Source organism: Spinacia oleracea, chromosome 1, assembly GCF_020520425.1.
Source record: "Spinacia oleracea cultivar Varoflay chromosome 1, BTI_SOV_V1, whole genome shotgun sequence".
Classification (NCBI taxonomy): domain Eukaryota; kingdom Viridiplantae; phylum Streptophyta; class Magnoliopsida; order Caryophyllales; family Amaranthaceae; genus Spinacia; species Spinacia oleracea.
In genome coordinates this window covers 55,580,654-55,599,506 of record NC_079487.1, presented here as the reverse complement: position 1 = coordinate 55,599,506, position 18,853 = coordinate 55,580,654, and the positions used below count along the sequence as shown (strand labels likewise).

The window sequence follows — 18,853 nt, the reverse complement described above, 5'->3', positions numbered from 1 at the left end:
CAATTAATTAACAATTACGAAAATTAATCACCCTTTTTAATTCTTGCAAATTTGTAATATTTAACCATGTTCATGCAATTTAGATTATGAAAATAATAAGGGGCTCGTGATACCACTGTTAGGTTATGATACATATGACAATTCATAAATCATGCGGAAAAACCATTTAGCCAGGAACACATATTATTTACACATAATCATATAGCATAATTTAGATGCATACTCTTTGTTGCGTGCCTTCCCTAGCTGCGCCCGAACCGAACAAGAACAAGTCTTTAGGACTCCAAGTGTCGTCCCTCCGTAGATAGTCCACAGCACGTCCGGATCCGCCTTAAGATTGACCAACTAGAATCGCCCTTAAGGTACTAGAATTTTCGGCACTCTTAGGTAAGAAATATGGCTGAATTTTTCTCTCAAAACTCACTTTGAATACTTGAATTAATCTCTGAAAATATGTGACCCTAGGCACGTATTTATAGAGTTATGGAAAGGGAATTGGAATCCTAGTAGGATACGAATTAATTAAACTTAGAATTCTACAAGAACTCTAATTAATTAATTTATCCTTTTAGGAATAGGAATTTAATCATATAGCAATTCTAATAGTTTTAGGAATCGTGCATGAACACAAACTCACACACACACACGGCAGCCACGAGGGCCGCCCATGCGTGGGTGCGAGCAGCAGCCCACGCAGCGAGGCCCATGGCCTTAGGCGCGCGCTGGGCCTGCCTTGCGGTGGGCCTGGGCGCTGCCTTGGCTGGGCGCGCGTTTGGCTTGCTGGGTGATGGCCCGACTTCGTGCTGGGCCTTCGTCCGGCAGGCCTCGTCCGACGCTAATTCGTACGATACGCTTCCGATTAAATTCCTGGTTCCGGAATTCATTTCCGATACGAACAATATTTAATATTTCCGATTCCGGAATCAATTTCCGTTTCGAACAAATATTTAATATTTCCGTTTCCGGAATTATTTTCCGATTCCGATAATATTTCCGATTCTGACAATATTTCCGTTTCCGGCAATATTTCCGATTCTGGCAATATTTCCATTTCCGATAATATTTTCCGATACGTACCATGTTTCTGTTTCCGGCAACATCTACGACTTGGATAATATTTATATTTCCGATACGATCCATATTTCCGTTTCCGGCAATATCATCGTTTCCGGAGTATTCATTTCTTGCCTGTGACGATCTCAGCTCCCACTGAAACCAAGATCCGTCGATTCCGAATATCCATAGATGGAGTATCTAATGCCATTAAATACTTGATCCGTTTACGTACTATTTGTGTGACCCTACGGGTTCAGTCAAGAGTAAGCTGTGGATTAATATCATTAATTCCACTTGAACTGAAGCGGCCTCTAGCTAGGCATTCAGCTCACTTGATCTCACTGAATTATTAACTTGTTAATTAATACTGAACCGCATTTATTAGACTTAACATAGAATGCAAACTTGGACCAAGGGCATTATTTCCTTCATAATACCCCTTTGTTTCCTTTGGATAGCCCACAAGGATACATTTGTCAGATTTTGGATGAAGTTTGTCTGAAATTAATCGTTTGACGTATACTTCACATCCCCAAATCTTAAGAAAAGACACTTTTGGAGGCTTTCCAAACCATAACTCATATGGAGTCTTTTCAACAGCTTTAGACGGAGCTCTATTTATAGTGAGTGCAGCTGTATTTAGTGCATGTTCCCAAAATTCTATTGGAAGTTCGGCCTGACCCATCATTGACCTAACCATGTCTAGCAAGGTTCTGTTCCTCCGTTCCGATACACCGTTCCATTGTGGTGTTCCAGGAGGAGTCAATTCTGATAGAATTCCACATTCTTTCAGATGGTCATCAAATTCATAGCTAAGATATTCACCGCCTCTATTAGACCGCAGTGCCTTAATATTCTTGCCTAATTGATTCTCCACTTCACTCTGAAATTCCTTGAATTTGTCAAAGGATTCAGACTTATGCTTCATTAGGTAGACATAACCATATCTACTGAAGTCATCAGTGAAAGTGATAAAGTAGCTGAAACCACCTCTGGCATTTGTACTCATTCAGTTGCTCTTTCTCCAACTTTAGAGAAAGGTTGGTTTGTCATTTTTCCAAGTAAACATGATTCGCACTTACCATAATCCTCTAAGTCAAATGGTTTTAGAATTCCTTCCTTTTGAAGTCTTTCCATGCGTTTCAAGTTAATATGGCCTAATCGACAATGCCACAGATAGGTGAGATCTGAATCATCCTTTTTGGCCTTTTTGGTATTTATGTTATAAACTTGTTTGTCGTGATCTAATAAATAAAGTCCATTGACTAATCTAGCAGATCCATAAAACATCTCTTTAAAATAAAACGAACAACTATTGTCTTTTATTAAACAGGAAAATCCCTTAGCATCTAAGCAAGAAACAGAAATGATGTTTTTAGTAAGGCTTGGAACATGGAAACACTCTTCCAGTTCCAAAACTAGCCCAGAGGGCAACGACAAATAATAAGTTCCTACAGCTAATGCAGCAATCCGTGCTCCATTTCCCACTCGTAGGTCGACTTCACCCTTGCTTAACTTTCTACTTCTTCTAAGTCCCTGAGAATTGGAACATAAGTGTGAGCCACAACCTGTATCTAATACCCAAGAAGTTGAATTAACAAGTGTACAGTCTATAACGAAAATACCTGAAGATGGAACGACTGTTCCATTCTTTTGATCTTCCTTTAGCTTCAAGCAATCTCTCTTCCAATGCCCCTTCTTCTTGCAGTAGAAGCATTCGGATTCAGAAGTGGGTTGACTGACCTTCCTCTTTACAGATTTGGCGCCAGTTTGCTTAGTTGGGCTGGCCTTGTCGCCACCTTTCTTAGCATTCCTCTTCTTTCCAGATTTCTTGAACTTGCCCCCACGCACCATAAGCACATCTTGCTTATCACTTTTGAGCGTCTTTTCAGCGGTCTTCAGCATACCGTGAAGCTCAGTGAGCGTTTTGTCCAGACTATTCATACTGTAGTTCAGTTTGAACTGATCATACCCGTTATGAAGAGAATGGAGGATGGTGTCTACAGCCATTTCCTGAGAGAATTGCTGATCCAGCCGACTCATATTCTCAATGAGTCCAATCATTTTGAGAACATGTGGACTTACGGGCTCGCCTTTCTTAAGCTTGGTCTCAAGAATTTGCCTATGAGTCTCGATTCTTTCGACCCGAGCCAGATCTTGGAACATGTTCTTTAACTCACTGATGATCGTGAAAGCATCTGAGTTGATGAACGTTTTCTGTAGATCTGCACTCATGGTTGCAAGCATTAGACATTTCACATCCTTTTTGGCATCAATCCAACGATTGAGGGCTGCCTGAGTGACCCTTTCGCCTGCGGCTTCGGGCATCGCCTCTTCCAGGACATACTCCTTTTCTTCCTGCATAAGAACTATTTGCAAGTTCCTTTGCCAGTCAAGGAAGTTTTTCCCGCTCAACTTCTCCTTTTCGAGAACTGATCGAATGTTGAATGAATTGTTGTTCGCCATAATTAAAACTACAATTGAAAAAGAATAAACAAATAAATAACCATTCACAGTTTCTCTTAATAAACTTAAATTCTAGCATACATGCATAATTCAATGTTCATCAAGCATTTTATTCAAGTTATGTGTTCCGGCAGGTGTGAATAAAATGATTCCAAGACCCTAAAATCCATTGAAGAATTAAGCACATTATGTATTTAGACTCAATTCTAAAATCTTTTAGGTAAGCAAAAGCCTTTTGCTAATAGTCTAGAAACTACTCATGGTTGATAGGTACGTCTAAGAACTTATTAGGTAAACCTATCGATTTTGCCACGACATAAAAGGACTCCTTACTTATATCGTTGAGTTTCACCAAAACTAACATGTACTCACAATTATTTGTGTACCTTACCCCTTTAGTATCGATAAGTAACACCTCGCTATGGCGGAAAACTATTACTAAGATCGATGAAAAAAGGATATCCAAGTAAGTGTTATTTTGGCATGGCACCTTTTAACTCAATTTTTAAGTTTGGAACTTAAGGCTCTTACTATGTTGGTTAGATTTTAAGTGAACTAAAATCCTTAATCATGCAACATAATCAAGCTTTGATCTCATGCATATTTAAAACATATTTAAAAGCAATAAATAACTTAAAACATGCATAAGATAAATGTGATCTAGTATGGCCCGACTTCATCTTGAAGCTTCAACTTCAAAGTCCGTCTTGAAAATCTCCGTGGGAGGCGCCATTTTCTTCAAATAGGATAAGCTATAATTAAACTAATTACAACTATTTGATGGTACGCAGACCATATTTGAATTGAAAAACAATTTTGATAATTTAGACCAATTACATTCAAATTAATGGTACGCATACCATATTTTCTATCCTATTTGGGCCATACTAGTAACTTCATAACCTGCAAAACAGTACATATACAATATATACCATTCACCCATTCATTATCATGAATGGCCCACATAGCTGGTTAGTAAAACACGTTATGCATCACATAAATATTTGCAGCAATTAATTAAGGGCACCAATAATCTACCAATTATTCAGTCCTTATTAATTCTAATCAAGTTTTTTAACCTTAAAGGATTTGTAGACCTAATCAAGAGTTTATGACTAAAATTGCTCCCACTTAAATCAATAAATTCATATGCTTTACTAATTTTAAACATAAAAATGTATTTCTAGTCTAACCGGAAACATACAAATTTAATTAAAATTTAAAGCTCATATAAATTTATAATTCAATCCACTTATTTAATTTATTTTCAGTCGAATTTAAATTAATTCAAGGTTTTTAATTTTAGTAAAATAATTAGAATAAATTAAAATTTAATATAATTATAGTATTCAAATTTAAAATCCAAGAAAACAATTTAAATTATTAATTTTAAAATTAATTAAAATTATATGAACTGAAAATCTCAAATTAAAATTTAAAACTCGATAATCGTAAAATGACGAGCACTTGGGCTTGCGCCCAAGCCCCGTCGAGTGCACGTCGTATCGCTGGCCCATGGCTCATCGCAGCAGCAGCCACGCGCAAACGCAGCAAGCCAAGCCACGCTTGCGCGCAGCCTGCTTGCCCGCATACATCGTAGCAGCCACGATAGGAGTGCTCGCTCGCTCGCGCGCAAGCAAGCCCTCAAGGCTACGCGTGTTGGTGCGCGGAGCAGCGATCGTTGGGCGACCAGCTCTCGCCCTCGCGCGCGCGCGCCTCTCCTCGTGCCATGCCTTCGCCCTTCGCCCATCGCCACAGCACACAGCACACACGCACAGGATCCCTTGCCTCTTGCGCGCGCCATGCGGTATGTTGCTAGCTGCATTCGTACCGCACGGGCGACGAGCTCCCTTGCTCGTCGTCGCGTGCCCGCACTATACAACACCCCTTAAGGGTAACACGTAGCTTCCATTGCTTTGTGCGTGCAATATTAATGAGCGTTTTCATAAAAATTTAAAATTTTAAATTCAAAATTAATGACAAATTAATAAAACATATTAATTTCATAATTTTAGGGCGAAAAATCGAAAATTTATTAATCAATTAATTTCCGATTAACATGGATTCAAATCTAGGTCATAAAAATTAAAAATTTAACATAAATTAACAATTTTTATGGTGGATTTTAATCATGGATACCTAATTAAATTATTAATTAATCATGAAAATCAAATCAATTCTAAATTATTCGAATTTCAACAAATTAATCATAATTACAAATTAGGTTGTATAATTAACAAGTCTAGGCATTCATAATTGTTAAACATATACAGTAGGTCAATCAAAAACTCAAGATTTATCAACAAGAATCGCAAATACTTAATTTAACATCTTAAATTTACAAACTTTTGCGTTCGAAAAACTAAAATCTCCGAAAAGTCATAGTTAGGCTTCGAATTTGGGAATTCGGGGTTCGGCCGAAAAATACTTTTTTTGTCAAAATTTTAGAATGCCTTTTACATGCGGAATTGACACAAAAAATACTCGATTTGGATGAGTAACGAAGAAACTGCCGAAAAACTGCGTACATATAATTAAATAAACGCAATTTGCAATTAATTAACAATTACGAAAATTAATCACCCCTTTTAATTCTTTGCAAATTTGTAACATTTAACTATGTTTATGCAATTTAGATTATGAAAATAATAAGAGGCTCGTGATACCACTGTTAGGTTATGATACATATGACAAAACATAAATCATGCGGAAAAACCATAAAGCCAGGAAAACATATTATTTACACATAATCATTTAGCATAATTCAGATGCATACACTTTGTAGCGTGCCCTCCCTAGCTGCGCCCGAACCGAACAAGAACAAGTTTTAGGACTCCAAGTGTCGTCCCTCCGTAGATAGTCCACAGCACGTCCGGATCCGCCTTAAGCTTGACCAACTAGAATCGCCCTTAAGGTTGCTTAGGAATTTCGGCTATTTTAGGTGCAAGTGTATGGCTGATTTTTCTTCAAAATCTTACCTTTAGAATACTTCAATTGTGTCTATAAATTATGACCCTAGGCACCTATTTATAGAGGTGTGGAAAAGGAACTGGAATCCTACTAGGATACGAATTAATTAAACTAGAATCCTAGTAGAACTCTTATTTAATTAATTTATCCTTTTAGGATTAGGAATTTAATCATATATCGAATCCTGATAGCTTTAGGATTCGTATAGTACGTACACGAGCATCGCACGAGCACCGCACACTCGCGCAGGCCTTGCGGCCCACGCTCAGCGCACATCGCTCGGCCCATGCTGCTGCTTATGTCCGCGCGCGCGCCCAAGGCCTTGGCTGGGCTTGGCCTTGCGCTGGGCCTAGTCGAGGCTTGGCATGTGTTGGTGATGCGTGTGGCATGATGGGTGATGGCCTGGCTTCGTGTTGGGCCTTCGTCTAGCGAGCCTCGTCCGATGCTAATTCGTACGATACGCTTCCGATTAAATTTCCGATTCCGGAAATCATTTCCGATACGAACAATATTTAATATTTCCGATTCCGGAATTAATTTCTGTTTCGAACAAATATTTAATATTTCCGTTTCCGGAATTAATTTCCGATTCCGATAATATTTCCGATTCTGACAATATTTCCGTTTCCGGCAATATTTCCGATTCGATCCATATTTCCGTTTCCGGTAATATCATCGTTTCCGGAGTATTCATTTCTTGCTTGTGACGATCTCAGCTCCCACTTAAACCAAGATCCGTCGATTCCGAATATCCATAGATGGAGTATTTAATGCCATTAAATACTTGATCCGTTTACGTACTATTTGTGTGACCCTACGGGTTCAGTCAAGAGTAAGTTGTGGATTAATATAATTAATTCCACTTGAACTGAAGCGGCCTCTAGCTAGGCATTCAGCTCACTTGATCTTACTGAATTATTAACTTGTTAATTAATACTGAACCGCATTTATTAAACTTAGTATTATATGCATACTTGGACCAAGGGCACTATTTCCTTCATACTCAAGGTGCCAAGACTCGAGAGCATAGTCGCCCGACCCTAGATCTTTGTAGGCTAAATGTGTTTGAAATTGTATTGGAAGGAATTGTGTTTAGAATGTGTTTGGAAAATGTGTTTAGGAAGTGAAAAGGATTTTGAACTTTGCTTCACTTGATCCTGACTTTGTATTTGAATTAGCTTTGAAGACCTTAGGGCCAAATAAAGAGTTATTGTATTAAATTCCGCTTGAACATGCTTTGCTTTGAATTGGCACATTTGGAATAAAGACAACAACAATTGAGTTTTGAAATTTGATTTGATTTTTAGGATGCCCTTAATTGAGGAAATTTTGAATTTTTTGTATTAAAGTGGCCGGGCCTCGAAGTGAGGTTGCCTACGTGTCCCGTTAGGGAATCAGGCCGGACGTAGTTCTGACTACCTTACAGGACTTTACTTTGGATTCTTGAATTGGAACATGGAACTTAGACATAGAACTTCTTGAGTTGATCGAGGTTGGTCAGAGATCTGAATTATGTTCCATCGATGTCCGTTAGTTCGACTGCTCCCCCGGAGAGGATCTTCTTGACAATGTATGGGCCTGCCCAGTTGGGTTTGAATTTTCCCGTTGGGTCCATGGTGCTTTTGCGAAGGGTTTCAGGACAAGCTCGCCTTCCTTGATGTTTCGGGTTCTGACCCTTTTGTTGAAATGTCTGGCCACTCGGCGCTGATAGACTTGTACATGGTGAGTGACAGGCTAAATCGCACTCCTATCAAAGATAAACCTAACGTTCACCAACTAAAAATATAGCAAGGGAAGCAGGGATCGTATCCACAGGGAAACAATGTTCTTTCTACTATTAATCCACAATTCTAGACTATTGGGAAACAAGAATATGGGTTGATTTGTATAATAAAACTAGGACGATAATAAAACAGGGAATAATCAGATATTAAAAGGTCTAGGGCATAGGTTCACCGATGAACAACATTCCAGGATGACAACAATCAATAATAATCATAAGACAGTTAATTAGACTAGCATGCTCTCTCGAATCTATACTAATGATAGACTTAGAATTAACGGGTTCTCGCTACGTATTAATCCTAATTCCACCTATTGACACAAGCCTAAACATCAAATTGCATCTCTCGAATCTTAATTTGATATTGCAAAACTAATACAATCAAACCTGCGCAAATCTAATTGCAAAGTAAATAAGGGCAATCAATAGGAATTAACAGCTAAACCAACAATCAACAACAATTAATCATCCCTTCACATTCGTTCATGGATTCCCAAAACCCTAGAAAATCAACTACTCACACATATTTAAATTAATCTAAATAAACATATTAAATAAAAGCATGATTGAAATTGAATAATAGAATCAAAAATAAAGTAATACCTAATAACGAAGAACGAACGATAACTGAAAGTTTGAATCTTTAATTAATTTAAAGTTGAGTGTTTGGAGAATAAAAATTGAAGTTTTAAGCTAAGCAATAATAATACGAAATTTTTGAAGAGGAGAAAACGTACTAAAAACACTAAAAATATATATAAGTCTCCCCTTAATCCTACGGAGTAACTAAGCAAAAGAAAACGTAATGGGACCGAAAACCGGGCACCCCGGTTTCCAGAAACCGGCCGGTTTTCGGCCCAGTTAGGTATACTAAAGTCATCAGGTAGCGAAAACCGGGGCCACAGGTTTCCCAAAACCTGCCGGTTTTTCACCTAAGAGAAGTTTTCTTCGTTCCTCAAAACCTTTCGGTTTGCGAAAACCGGGGCCATATGTTTTGAGCTGAATTTGACGTATTTGCCTTGAGTTAGAACTTGAGGCCTAGGCCCAACTCCTTTGGGCCAAGTTTGACGCTCGTGGCCCCTTTGAAGCTAGCTAGATCATCCCGCAATGCCTCGGGATCCGTGTAGTCATCCAAGAGTGATAAGAAACGGGCCCCCAAAGATCAATTATCATCAAAAACAGCCCTGCAACTAACAAACACTACACAACACACATTAGCACTAAAATAGGATCCGAAGAGCTCAAATGAGATGAAAAGTGCATACGGGACGGGGGTAAAAACTATATAAAATATGAGTGTATCAAACTCCCCCAAGCTAAACCTTTGCTTGTCCCTAAGCAAAGAGCATCCATGAGACGTAAACGATTAACTCACCCCAAAATCTATGCAAAAAGATGGGTGAAAAACAAGAGTCAAATCAAGGTAAGCAAATATCATGACCGAAATCTCTAATCCCCACAGTTACACATCAACCGGTACAAAGTTCAAGCAAGGCTCACAAGTCATACGTATAAAATCAAGTTCGGGCCTCACCAAGTGAATCACTCTTCTCGTTATGTGGCGGGCTAAGCGAACCAATTGTGGCCCGTTCACTCACCTTCCCATTATGAGCATGCATACTACCGAATGAGTAGTAGCCCCTCCCAACTCAAAACACTAGTGTGTTTGAAGGTTCTCCTAAACACTCGACCTACACCGAAGTCGACTCGAAATGCGCATAGGCTCCTTGGCCCTTGATAAACGACTATTTTCAACCTATTGTTATACACACATTGCACAATGATCAAAAAGGTCTTTATATAGGCTTGTAACGTTGGCCGGGTATAAACAAGGGGTAAGGAATATTCTGGATGTGTGAGTAATAAAGTCTAACTTGGGGAGCAAAAACAACCAATGATACCAAAGAAATCATCTCCGAAAACTAACTCATCAATAACCAAAACATAACCATAAGGGAGGAAGTAACCAATAGATTTCGTAGTATGAACCAACTTGTACCCTTTTCCATGCTTTTCTAATACTACAAAATAAATGACATATTTTTGTTCTTTTTTTTTCTTTTTTTTTTTCTTTTTCTCTTTTTTTTTTTTTTTGTATGTAACGACGAAAATAAACAGCTAGATATGTACAAACTATAATACCCATAACCACAAACTTTTAGGTGCCAACTAATGAATACACCTCTTTCTTTGCTAACTTCCCGAGTACACGGAAACACAACCTTGAGTAACATAGGCTTTTAAAGCCAACCATCTCAACAAAATAAACCGATACTAACAAATGATAGCTCCCCCAAGCTAGACTCGGGATAAGTAACCAACGGAGCTAATAAGGGCTATTTTGTGGAGTTAAATAAAAAAAAATGGTCAAGGCTAAACATGGGAAAGAAAAAGCAGGAACAGATGTATCTAAAATCGTCTGAAAGCTTCCTAAAGAATGGCCTTTCATCATGCGCAAAGTGCAAGTGTGTTAAGCATACTAATAGTCGAAAACCAAAAACTCGGATCAATGCAACACCAGGAATTAAGCACTCTGAAAAATCAAGGCTCAAGACCTCACAGCTAACCGCAATCCAGCATTATACATATGAAAAGTGGGACAAAGTTGACCTTTGACAAGAGTCAATACAACTGTAGTTCATACATCAAACAGTCAATCCAATATGCTCACCTGTCTTATCAGCTTGAATCATCAAAATACAATTTTGAACCAAAGGGGCACAGGGAATTAATTGTCTAAATCTCATTGATCAACACGTATTTTTGTATTTTTTTTTTCAAAGCAAACAAAAATTATCCTAAAGAAGCAAATAAACACACACACACAAACAATAATAGGAAAGAAGAAAGGAAAAAAACATACCAATATGTACAAGAAGCAAATACCCCCCAAGCTAAATCGGACAATGTCCTCATTGGCTCAAAGGGGTATGTAATCGTCACCAATATCATCATCATCACCATTATCATCGCCACCCACCTGTCCACCACTCGGACCCGCACCAGAACTCCCTTGCCCACCATCATGGGCAAATCGACTCGCCAGTTGGCTCTCAAAATGATCGAATCGGCTCTCGAAGTGACTCTCAAGCCAGTCAAATCGGCCCTATAATTGACTCTCAAATCGATTGAAATGGGAAGTGAGAGCGTCTTGGTTGACCTCTAGTTGCCGAAATCTAGCATATATGATCTCTGGGTCTAGGGGGCCGGGCTCACCAGGCTGGCCTGCAGCCCGTGTTGCATCTCTGAAATAGGCTTGCTCATGTATAGGTTGCTGAACAAGAACCTGCTCAGCAGGGATGTCATAAAGATAGCTAGCCTGATCGGGGATAAAAGCTGTGAGAGCAGTATTAGGTAGTGTGAAAAGAGGCTTCCCATTAAACATCCATTGGATCTCTCCGGGCACTAGACTATGGTTTAAGGGCCTAATCCACCCTTGCCCCTCCATATAGAGAAGTGTCATGGCATTACCACCCTCAAAATGCCCAGTCTCTGGCTAAACAAAATATGCCACACTCATGGCTAGGTGTGTGATCATGCCTCCCAACACAATGGGACGGGTGGATGACTGCTTCCCGAGAGCCTGAAAATGTAGGGCCATGTGGTGGGCTACATTGATCTTGTAAGAATTAGCTCCCCTGTACACCCAACTCCCCAAAATCATCAACTCAGTACTCCGGACATTATTAGGCTCAAATCTCCCAAAGAAAGTCAACCCGAAGAACCGTTGGCCTACCCTAAGCAAGGGGTGTTGGAAGGAAGTGGCATGGAGATGTTGCACATCCTCTTTTACCTCCCCTGTTAAAGTGGTCCACAATTCCAAAACATTGTAGGGAGCGGGGGGTTCCTTAGGTCCGCCTACATTCATACCATACACTCGGGCAAAATCTCTCATAGACATGCGGTAATTCTGATTGAACATTCGGAAAGATACATGCGTAGTTTCACTACCACGCCCTTTTTCTACATTGAAACTACTCAAGCATTCGAGAGTGAGACGTGCATAGGTTTTTCTACCACAAATGTCATACATTCTACCTATACCAGCATGTTGAAATAGTTTTTTCAATTCTTTATCAATCCCTAACTTGTTCAGACTTTCCTTATGCAACCAACGAGTGCGATGGATGGGTTTACCTTTGAGTTGCTTAAACCGGCGTTGTTGATCGTAGGACTCGAACACCACATCCGGGTAAGTTGTGTCTTTCTCAAGCTGCACTTCGGGAGGTGGTGAAGGTGCCCTACTCGTACTTGCCTCTGCCCTTGCCCTTTTAGTTGGTGTCATTGATGAGTTTTCAAGCTTTTGGGTGAAATTCCTCTTTCAAAAATCTGAGTGAAATTTGAAAATTTGATACCAATAGATGAAAGAGGAAAGGATGGGGATGATTTTGATGTAAGAAACTTGTAATTTGGTGGAGTAATGAAGGTGGTATGAGGATTTGAAGAGTTAGGGTTTTGAGGTTTAATGGAGTTTGGGGAAAAATAATTGAGAAAGAAGATGAGATGCAAGATTGAAATCGCGAAAACTGCTGCTGCTCTTTGTTCTGATTCGTAACTTTTACCGAAAACCGGCCGGTTTTCACAAACCTGCCGGTTTTCGCGAAAAGAAGGAAGTTTTGGTTTGCTCAAAACCGGCCGGTTTCGCGAAACCTGCCCCCCAAGTTTTCGCTGAAATCATGCTTGGGTTGCTTCATAATCCCAAAAACCGGTTGGCCAGGTTTCCACAAACCGGCCGGTTTTCGATTTTTGCTCCTTTCTTCTGTTCCTTGCGAAACCGGCACGTTTCTGGGAACCTGCCACCCCGGTTTTCGCTCTTTTTCCCTTCTTTTCCTTCAAAAAAGAACCTTGGGCGCTGATTTTTGTTGTGCTTACGGAACCGGCAGGTTTTGATAAAACCGGCCGGTTTTTGCTGAATATTTTCACTTACGACCACCTGCACCCCAAAAATTTCTAAGGAAACAATAAATGTTTAAGCTCCAAACCGGTAGGTTCCCACAAACCGCCGGTTTTCCTTGCCTGTTAACACGACCATAATCCTCCAAATTGCTCATACTTAGTATTAAAATCTGCACAATACTCAAACGACCAAGTGGTAAAATTCCGCTCTCCTCACCTCTCTAAAGCTATAGAACTTAAGCTAAGAACACGAAAAAGCGATGATAAACAAAATTAAAGGACATGGACTAAGAATCAAACCAAAGAAAGCAATAAAATACGGGTTGCCTCCCGCAAAGCGCTGGTTTATTCCTAGGTCCCGCTCGACCTCATTACCTCGACTATGCAGCTCATGGGGCGGAGGGGTTGAGGTGATGAACCTCAACCACTCCTACAGTAGCCCCATTGTGGTACAACTTCAGACGTTGCCCGTTGACTTTGAATCACTCGCCATTATTGTTTTCTACTTCAACTGACCCGAACTTGCTTACCATAGTTACGGTGAACGGCCCAGACCACCTAGACTTGAGTTTTCCAGGAAATAACTTAAGCCTAGAGTTAAATAGTAGAACCTTGTCGCCCACCGCAAACTCTCTATGCAAAATGTGATTGTCGTGCCACTTCTTGGTCTTTTCCTTATAAATCCGGGCACTATCATAAGCTTGCAGTCGAAATTCATCGAGCTCACCCAATTGAAGTAACCGCTTCTCACCGGCTAACTTGGCATCCATGTTTAGCTGTTTGATTGCCCAATAAGCCTTGTACTCCATTTCTACTGGTAAGTGACACGCCTTGCCATACACCAACCGATACGGGGAAGTACCAATAGGTGTCTTAAAGGCGGTTCCTTATGCCCATAGAGTATCATCCAACTTATCGCTCCAATCCTTCCTAGACTTCGCCACCACTTTCTCAAGGATAGATTTGATCTCTCGGTTAGAGACCTCAACTTTCCCACTTGTCTAAGGTTGATAGGCTAGCCCAGTGCAGTGATAAACCCCATACTTGCGCAGGAGCGCATCCAGATGCTTTTCATGGAAGTGTGACCCTCCATCACTAATCAAAGCGCGCGGAACCCCGAATCTAGGAAAAATGACTTTCTTGAACAGAGAAATGACCGTCTTAGCATCATTAGTAGGTGAGGCAACGGCTTCCACCCACTTCGACACATAATCTACAGCAACAAGGATATACAGATTACCCTTGGACGATGGGAATGGTCCCATGTAGTCAATTCCCCACACATCGAATACTTGAACCTCAAGGATCCCGTTCTGTGGCATCTCATACCTCCTCGAAATAGTGCCGGCCCTCTAGCATGCATCACAAGCCATAATAAAAGCCTGTGCATCCTTGAACATAGTAGGCCAGTAAAAACCACATTGTGACAACTTACATTAGTCTTTGACGGTCCATGGTGACCACCATAAGGTGAAGAATGACACCTACTGATACTACCTTGGACTTCCCATTCTGGAACACAACGCTTGTACAACCCTTCTGCAGTCTCGCGAAACAAATAAGGGTCATCCCAAAAGTAGAACCGAACATCATGTAGGAATTTCTTCTTCTGTTGATATGTAAGATCGGCCGGAAGAATACCCCCTACAATGTAGTTAGCAAAATCTGCGAACCATGGTGACTGACTGGCAAGTGCAAGTAAGTGATCATCCGAAAATGAATCATCGATCGGTGTAGGCACTTTACCATCATCATATCTCAATCTAGACAGGTGATCTGCAACAACATTCTCAGCCCCTTTTTTATCGTGAATCTCCAAATCAAACTCCTGTAGCAGTAGTATCTATCGAATTAGCCTGGGCTTGGCTTCTTTCTTTGAGAGCAGATACTTAAGAGCCGCATGGTCAGTATAGACTATCACCTTGGACCCAATCAAATAGGTGCGAAACTTATCCAAGGCATAGACTATGGCTAGAAGCTCCTTCTCAGTAGTAGCATAATTAACTTGAGCTTCATCTAAGGTCTTACTTGCATAGTAGATGGCATGCAAAACCTTTTCCTTTCTCTGACCCAGAACTGCCCCAACTGCATAATCACTTGCATCACACATTATCTCGAACGGAAGATCCCATTCGGGAGAACGAATGATGGGAGCCGAAATCAGTGCCTGTTTAATCTTGTCAAAGGCCTCAAGACAAGCATCAGTAAACACAAACGGGGCATCCTTGAGGAGGAGCTGGGTAAGTGGTTTAACAATTCTAGAAAAATCCTTGATAAAGCGGCGATAAAACCCCGCATGAGCATGAAAACTTCTAACACCCTTCACATTAACTGGAGGGGGAAATTGTTCAATCACTTGGACCTTAGCTCGATCCACCTGAATGCCCTTATCAGATATCAAATGTCCCAAGACCACCCCTTCAGTAACCATGAAATGACACTTTTCCCAGTTTAAGACTAGATTACACTCTTCACATCTTTTCAGAACTTTAGTCAGATTTAGCAAGCAAGAATCAAAAGAAGTACCATAGACACTAAAATCATCCATAAACACTTCCATGATAGACTCAATAAACTCAGAAAAGATACTCATCATGCAACGTTGGAAAGTAGCGGGTGCATTACACAGACCAAAAGGCATCCTACGATATGCAAAGGTACCATAGGGACAGGTGAAGGTGGTCTTTTCCTGGTCGTCTGGATGTATGGAAATTTGAAAGAAACCAGAATCACCATCCAGATAACAGAAAAACTTGTGACAGGCTAGCCTTTCTAACATTTGATCAATGAAGGGAAGGGGAAAGTGGTCTTTTTTAGTAGCAACATTAAGACGCCTATAATCAATGCACATGCGCCAACCTGTGACTACCCTAGTTGGTATCAACTCATTTTTTTCATTTCTCACCACAGTTGTCCCCCCTTTCTTAGGCACTACCTGTACAGGACTCACCCACTTAGAATCAGACACAGCATATACAATACCTGCATCAAGCAATTTCATAACTTCAGCTTTTACAACATCTTGCATGACAGGGTTCAGACGACGCTGGGGTTGGATGCATGGTTTATGATTTTCATCTAGATGTATCCTATGCATACAAAAGTCAGGGCTAATCCCTTTTAAATCATCAATACTGTACCCAATGGCCTTTTTGTGCCTTTTCAACACAATAAGATGTTGGGATAACTGGTCTGCATCAAGTGCAGTACTGACGATCACAGGGCAAAGTTGTTCATCATCTAAAAATGCATATTTAAGGTTAGCAGGAAGAGGCTTAAGTTCGGGTTTCTTTACCTATTTAACAGGACAAACCGACCGAACTAACCTCTTCAATTTGGTGCTCTCTGGTTCGGACCCTTCACCAACAAGAGCCAACTCTAGAGCATCCACTTCAGCACTCCAAGAACTGCTATCACCTGCAGAAGACTCACAACAAAGCACTGCCTCCAAAGGATCTCTTTCGAGAACTTGGGAGACGTTATCACGAGTAATAAAATCAACTACATCAATATGATAGCATTGTTCTTCCTCTAGCATGGGACTTTTTAAGCCACTATTCAGATTAAAAGTCATCTTATCATCCCCAACAGACAGAGTCAATTTCCCACTTTTAACATCAATGACCGCCCCTGCCGTGTGAAGGAAGGGTCTACCTAAGATTATGGGAATTTGAGAATCCTCTTGCATGTCTAGTACCACAAAGTCTACAGGTATATAGAATTTACCTACTCTAACAGGGACGTCCTCTAAAACACCTAAGGGGTATTTGACAGAACGGTCGGCCATTTGCAGAGTGATATTAGTAACCTTAAGCTCACCCATATTCAGTTTAGTGCAGACAGACAAAGGCATGACAGACACACTAGCACCTAAATCATATAAATCTTTATCAATAAATACAGTGCCAATGTTACATGGGATGGAAAAACTCCCGGGGTCTTTAAGTTTAGGTGGAGACTTGTTTTGCAAATAACACTACATTCTTGAGTAAAAGCTACAGTCTCTACCTCACAAAAAGCACGTTTCCTGGTCAAAATATCTTTCACGAATTTAGCATAAGCAGGAACTTGTAAAATTAATTCAGTAAAAGGAACCGTTACCTGCAAATTTTTGACCACTTCCAAGAATCTGCCAAACTGCTTGTCTAGCTTATTCTTGAGTTACCGGTTTGGGAAGGGGAGTGTAATAGGTGGTACTTGAATATCTGTCCCCTTCTTAACCTCAGTTGTAGCCTCATTCTCATTGACTACCTTTTCAGCTTCCTTACCATCCATAACTATTTTGGGATTTCTTCACTGACCAGACCACTAGCAAACACCCCAGAATCAACCTCAACCGGCATAGAAGGACCATCATAATCCCTACCACTCCTCAATGTAATTGCATTAGCAGTTTCCCTATTTTTGGGCTGTGAAGGAAATTGGCCTGGTGGCCTCCCTGCAATAGTAGTAGCCATCTGTGCCAACTGTGTATCAATGATCTTGTTGTGAGCAGTAAGAGCATCGATCTTTGCATCCTTTTCACTTAGAGATTTTTGCATTTGTAGCATCATGTTTCTCATCTCTACTAGCATAGGGTCAGGCTGTGTGGCTTGAGGTTGTGGTGGTGGAGGTGATGTGTGTTGTTTGGGAAACCCAGGTGGTCCACTAGACTGTTGGTTGTAGTTGTTCCGTGGTTGGTAGGATTGTTGATGTGGGGGTTGGTATGGTTGTTGTGGTGGATGTTCGACTTGGTGAGGGTTCTGGATATTGTTGCTCCTGTAGGATAGTAGAGGGTTATTTTTGTAGCCCTCATTGCAAGAGTTAGAGAATGGGTTGTTTTGTTTGTAGGATTGAAATGTGTTACATTGTTCAACAGAGCTCCTACATTCCTGTGCATAATGACCAGACATTCCACAACTTTCACAAACAGTAGCAGGTTGGGCACTCATAGCAGCTACACTAACAGGTTGGGCAGATTGAGCATTGGCTGCTTGCATATTATCAAACTTCTAGTGTAAAGCAGTCAATTGGGCAGTTAATTGTTCAATAGAAATTAAATCATGCTTACCACCCCTATTAGATAAACCTCTAGGATTCCCATACTAGGCATTTTGAATGGCTATCTCCTCAATCACCTCCATAGCTCTAGGCACCTAAAGTTGCATGAATCTCCCACTAGCAGCTGAATCTAACAAACATCTAGACTCATTACCCTGACCATTATAAAACTGCTGAATCAAGAACCAATCATCCAAACCATGGTGTGGGCACTCTCTCTGCAAGTCCTTGAATCTCTCCCAGACCTCGAACAAACTCTCATCTGCCTGTTGTGAGATACCTAATATCTGACCCCTTAGACGAGCCGTTTTCTCAGGTGGAAAATATTTAACATAAAAATCAAGAGCCAAGGACTCCCAATTAGTGATTTTCAAAGCCGCCCGATTCAACCCATTAATCCACAATTTAGCTTTCCCACTCAAAGAGAACGGGAAAAGTATCTCCATAGTCTGCTCCGGAGTCAATCCCTTTTGCTTGATGGTGGAACAATATTGGATGAAGGACTATATGTGAAGATTTGGATCTTCACCTGGTTCCCCACCTTACTGGCGTCTCTCAATCATGTTAATTAATGCAGGCTCAATCTTGAAGGTCTCAGCTGCAATAGAAGGCATGATTGCCTTTGGTAGCACGGACAGACTT

At 40.6% G+C, this 18,853-nt stretch overlaps 1 non-coding gene across 1 annotated transcript; it reads left to right on the top strand.

Moving 5' to 3' along the window:
- The first annotated feature begins 18,406 nt into the window (after positions 1–18,406).
- Positions 18,407–18,513, top strand: LOC130466501 (small nucleolar RNA R71). The gene has a single exon (XR_008926725.1). It is a non-coding gene; the product is annotated as a small nucleolar RNA R71 (small nucleolar RNA).
- Positions 18,514–18,853: the final 340 nt, after the last annotated feature.